The following is a 5,209-nucleotide window of genomic DNA, read 5'->3' on the forward strand; positions in this document are numbered from 1 at the left end:
AATCCCTGCATTACTTATCTCGAGCTCACAACCCCGAGGTCAAGGGTCGCAGGCTCCACCTTGACTGAGCCAGCCGGAAGCCCCAGCAGCAATTGTTTTCAGAACAATTAAACCAACTCAGAGGGGAAAGTATTTTATCACTCGCATTGGTGAGAACTTCTGCTGCATTTTGGTAATAAAAAACTGCTACTGCGCTTTGATAAAAACTAACTTTGAGCTGGTTTCCCATTATGTTAAAATTCTCTACACGAAATGTTCCCCTTTGTTGATAGCTGTTCCCATTGCCCCGCCAGTGGTAAGTGACCGGTCCCATGGACGAGAGACTGGCCATCTCAGGTGGCATAGAGGGTAGGACCCAGGTGGGTGGCTGTGTATAGCTGTGCAACCTTGACTTTCCTGAACCTCAGTTTCATCATGGCTAAAATGAGCATTTCATAACATCTCTTTTAGGGGCGCCTGGGTGGCTCGGTCGGTTGGGTGTCTGACTTCGGCTCAGGTCATGATCTCGCGGTCTGTGAGTTCGAGCCCCGTGTCGGGCTCTGTGCTGACGGCTCAGAGCCTGGAGCCTGTTTCGGATTCTCTGTCTCCCTCTCTCTCTGCCCCTCCCCTGTTCACGCGCTGTCTCTCTCTGTCTCAAAAATAAATAAACGTTAAAAAAAATTAAAAAAAAAAATAACATCTCTTTTAAAGGACAGCTGTGAGGGGCACTTGGGTGGCTCAGTCTGTTAAGCGTTCTCCTTCGGCTCAGGGCATGATCTCGCGGTTTGTGGGTTCGAGTCCCGCATCAGACTCTGTGCTTGCCAGCTCGGAGCCTGGAGCCTGCTTCAGATTCTGTGTCTCCCTCTCTCTCTCTGCTTCTCCCCTGCTCCTGCTCTGTCTCTCTCTCCCTCAAAAATAAATGACAAACATTTTTAAAAATTAAAAAAAAATTTTTTTAAGAAAAAACCAAAATTTTTTCTTTAATTTATAAATAAATAAATAAAGGACAGCTGTGAGATCCAATGGCCTAGTGCACGTGTAGATGCTTGCTCTGTCCATTGGGTTGATCCCTTTCCTTTGGGGGTCATAACAGAAGAGACTCCGGTCTTACTGATCTTTACCGCAGATGGGGACTCCTGAGTCCATATTGTCCTTGTCATCTTATTACGAGGGCTTTCTTTCCCTCTCCCTGACCTCATGCCGCCTCACCTACCTTCCTCCGAAGCCACCCACACGCCTGGACCTTGAGTATGGTGGCGAAGACCTTTCCTTAAGGCAGCGGTTCTCCAGTTTGAGCCTGCTTCAGAATCCCCTGCAGGGCTTAGGAAACGCTGGCTCCCTGGGTTGGCTGGAAGATTTGCATTTCTAACAGGTTCTCAGGTGAGGCGGATGCCGCTGGTCCTCACCTGCATTTTGTGAACCACTGGCCTAAGTCAATTGTGGTAATTCTTTCTCCTTTCGCCCTCGATCAATCGATTCAGAGCTGGCCGAACCAAAACGGTGTAAGCAGCTCCTCCCTCTGCTTCTTCCCCCGCTAGGCCAACATGCCTCAGTGAGTGGTGGCAGCCACTTTGTCACCATGAGGGGAATCGCCAATCAGGGAGGCTCGTGCTATGGACGGCTGAGAAGGAATATGGCGAGAACCTGAGGGCCTAATGATGCCATGGAGTTGTCCTTAGCTGCCCTAGGGAAGGCTGTGGATGGATAAGTTTTCTGGGGAGAAGATGGAGAATTGATTTGATTTGATTTGATTTGAGGTTTGTTTGTTTGTTTGTTTAATTTATTTATAATCCCAAGCAGGTTCCACGCTCCACACGGAGCCAGACTTGGGGTTTGATCTCACGATCAAGAGATCATGACCTGAGATCATGACCCGAGCTGAAATCAAGAGCCAGATGCTTAACTTGACTGAGCCACCCAGGCGCCCTGGAGAATTTTAATCCAGGCTAAAAATCATCCTTTATAGCTTTAACTTTGCTTCCCTTGTTTCCAGAACTACACTTTTGATCAGCCTTGGCCTTTTCATTTTTTTTTTTCCATTTCCCCGTTCGTTCCTGAAATATAAAAAGGGCAAAAGTGAGGGTGGCCTGGGGACCCCCAAACTTGCAGCCGGTGTGAGATGAGGGTGGTCTTGTGGAAGATTGTGTCCCTCTCCTTGAGTTTTGCCAACTCATTGCAGAAGGGTCTGGCTGTCCACCTAAAATAACACCTCCTTTCCTTGCAATTTGGGGCAGGTATGAATTTCCACCACAGATGCTAGGGAACAACACTTTATTTTTCTGAAATTTTCCAATTATTCCTGACCCAAGACTTGTCTGTGTTCAGAGGGCGGCGTTTCATGCTGGGTCATAACTCGGCTTCTTCTTTTCAGTCTGGTACAAAGGTTGCGGGATTTTTGGTTGAGGGGGGCCTTCCGGCCTTTGGTCTACACTGGTTACGCTAATATGCCCTCTGTTCAAGCCTGTGGAACACCCCCCCCCCCCCAAGGCTGGCAAGACCCTGTGCCAAGCTTTGGTGCAGGTGTCTTGGTTCAGACCGGCCGCTCCTACCCAGGATCAAGCCTCCTGGGGTTTTGCCTCCATAGCCGATCCTCAGGCCCCCCAAATCTTGGGATAGCTTCCACTCCCCAGAGGATGGGCTCTGTGTCAGCCATCGTCTCTCCCAGCTCCTTCTCCCGCCAACCTGCCTGGAGGGTCCCGCGTAATCTCCTTTCAACGGGCCTTTAGAACCGGCACTGGCCTCTCTTCTCTGTGGGGGGCGTGACCCTGGAGTTGTGCAAAATGGCAGCCCTGTGATGTTCCCTTCCTCCCCGCCCGCCTACTTCTGTCTCCTACCTTTGCACAGCTCCCGCCCTCCCCTCCTCCTGCCACTCTGGCCATCACCCATTTCTGTAAAGGTGTCAGAGTCCCCACCGAAGCCCCTTTTTGTAAATTGCTAAGTGCGCAGTTCTGGGAGTCTGCTGACTATCAAAAGCCTCTCTTCTCGGAGTTTCTGCTGACTCGCAGAGGGGAACAGAGGGACTTTGGTCTCACCATCTGTTGACTCCTCTGGGGGCAGGAGCGCGGGGAGGATGGGGTCGGCTGGAGCGACGGGGGTTTCCATGCCAGAGAGGGGCGGCCAGTCTTCTCTCAGTGTATTTACAATCAAACCTATCTCAAACCACAGAGATTAATTTCCTTCTGAAAACATTCCCCCCAGTCTTCTGCTTGGAAATTAATATTTCCCCAAGTCACAGCATTTTGATTCCATTTCAGGAGAACCGGTAACCCTGACCTTATTATGCTAAGGGAACATTCCCCCTCCCTGCTTGGGGTCACATTACAAAGACTTCTCACATCAGCTGCTCACAGTTAAGGGGCCATGCCCAAATGGCTCCTCTGTCTTTGTGCGTGCGTGTGTGTGTGTGTGTGTGTGTGTGTGTGTGTGTTTCCCTGGCTACGGAAGGGGCAGAGGTCAATCTGGTTTGACCAGGCCACACTGGTGCACTGCGTCTGGCACATAGTAAGCGCGGAATAAATGGAGGTGTTATTGTTATCATTTGTAGCTAGTTACGCATCCAATATGCTTTGTTTCCATTTTTCCTTAGTAACAGGATCCTGATCTTGTCTAAAGGCCTATCCCGGCTTCTCTTACATCTAGGTGTGGCCACGTGACTGCATTTTGTTCAGTGAACTGTAGGTAGATGTACTGTGTGAGACTCTAGGAGTCTCAGCCTTTAATTCGGTTCTGACGCTAACTACCCAGGGTTGGTGCAGACCCCATAGACTAAGGGCTTAGTCCCGCGATACTGCCCCCACCTCGGACGCCAGTCACAGGTACTGGGTTCCCAGGGTACCCACGCTTCTGTCCGGCTTGGCCTCAAATCAGAAGCTCCCAGGACCCTGTCCTTAGGCTCAGTATTCTGTTGTAACAGCTCATAGGATTCAGGGAAACATTTTACTCACTATCACTGGTTTATTGGAAAGGATATTATAAACGATGCATGTAAGCAGCCAGAGGAAGAGGGACATAGGGCGGGATTTGAAATGGTCCCAAGTACAGAAGCTTCTGTCCCCATGGAGTTGGGGGGCACCACCTTTGTGGTGCATGGATATGTTCACCAACCTGCCAAGCTCTCCCAACGCTCTCTCATTTAGGGTTTTAATGGAGGTTTCGTTATGTAGGTATGGGTGGTTGAATCATTGGCCTTTGAGGATTAGCTCAGTGGGCAGCCCCTCGTCCCTCCTCAGAGGTCAGGGGTGGGGGTGAGGAAGGTGGGGCTGAAATTTCCAATCCTCTAATCCTGAGTTGGTCTTTCTGGTGATGAGCCCCCATAGTGCCCCTCCTCCCCCTCCACTCCCCCCATCCCCGCTCCCCCCCAGCCATCAGTCATCTCCTTAACATACAAAAAGACAGTTTTATCACTTTGGAGATTCCAAAGATCTTGGAAGGTCTGAAGTCTGGAACCGGGACTAAGGTCAAAGATTGTAACAGAAGATATTCCTATCACCCCATCACTCCGTTTTACAAGGATTTAGGGGCTCTATGCCAGAATCCAGGGACGAGGACCAAATATATTTTTCTTACATCATCAAAATCACAGTCACCTCGGGGCACCTGGGTGGCTCAGTCAGTTAAGCGTCCAGCTTCCGCTCAGGTCACGATCTCACCGCTGTGAGTTCGAGCCCCGCGTCGGGCTCTGTGCTGACAGCTCAGAGCCTGGAGCCTGTTTCAGATTCTGTGTCTCCCTCTCTCTCTGCTCCTACCCAGCTCGTGCTCTGTCTCTCTCTCTCAAAAATAAATAAACATTAAAAAAAATTTTTTTTAAATCATAGTCACCTCCATTGTGTGGTGGTCTGGTCTGCCCTGCAGCGGTGATCTCCAGTCTCCACTCTGCTCTGTGTCCCGGGGAGTCTTCCTGTCCCTGGTGGTTGCCTGGGGCAGGTGGGGAGACCCTGGGGGAGGTGGGGAGACCACACTGGAGTGGAGGTGGAGGTATTTACTGCCCTCCCACCTCCTGGCTTGGAGTCACCTGGTTCCGGCCTCTCAGGACAGCCCTTTCCAAAGCACTGAAGGCCATTCCCACCCCTCACGTGTCCAGGTTGCCAACCAGCCCCAGCCCCAGCCCCCCACCCAGATACTCCGTCCCTCGGGTTTTTCTACATCTCCCACTTTGGTAAAGAGCCCCTTTACGGAAAGTCTCATCATCTAATTTGAGAATGCCAGCTGGATCCTGCCAAGGTGCCGTAAA

The 5,209-nt window shown here is 50.8% G+C and overlaps 1 long non-coding RNA gene across 1 annotated transcript; it reads right to left on the reverse strand.

The window, feature by feature from the left end:
• Positions 1 to 2,312: 2,312 nt before the first annotated feature.
• Positions 2,313 to 4,891, reverse strand: LOC122232664. The gene is made up of 3 exons (XR_006210036.1): positions 4,798 to 4,891; positions 3,012 to 3,128; positions 2,313 to 2,744 (listed from the first exon to the last, which is right to left on the reverse strand). It is a non-coding gene; the product is annotated as an uncharacterized LOC122232664 (long non-coding RNA).
• Positions 4,892 to 5,209: the final 318 nt, after the last annotated feature.

Source organism: Panthera tigris, chromosome D3, assembly GCF_018350195.1.
Source record: "Panthera tigris isolate Pti1 chromosome D3, P.tigris_Pti1_mat1.1, whole genome shotgun sequence".
Taxonomy (NCBI): domain Eukaryota; kingdom Metazoa; phylum Chordata; class Mammalia; order Carnivora; family Felidae; genus Panthera; species Panthera tigris.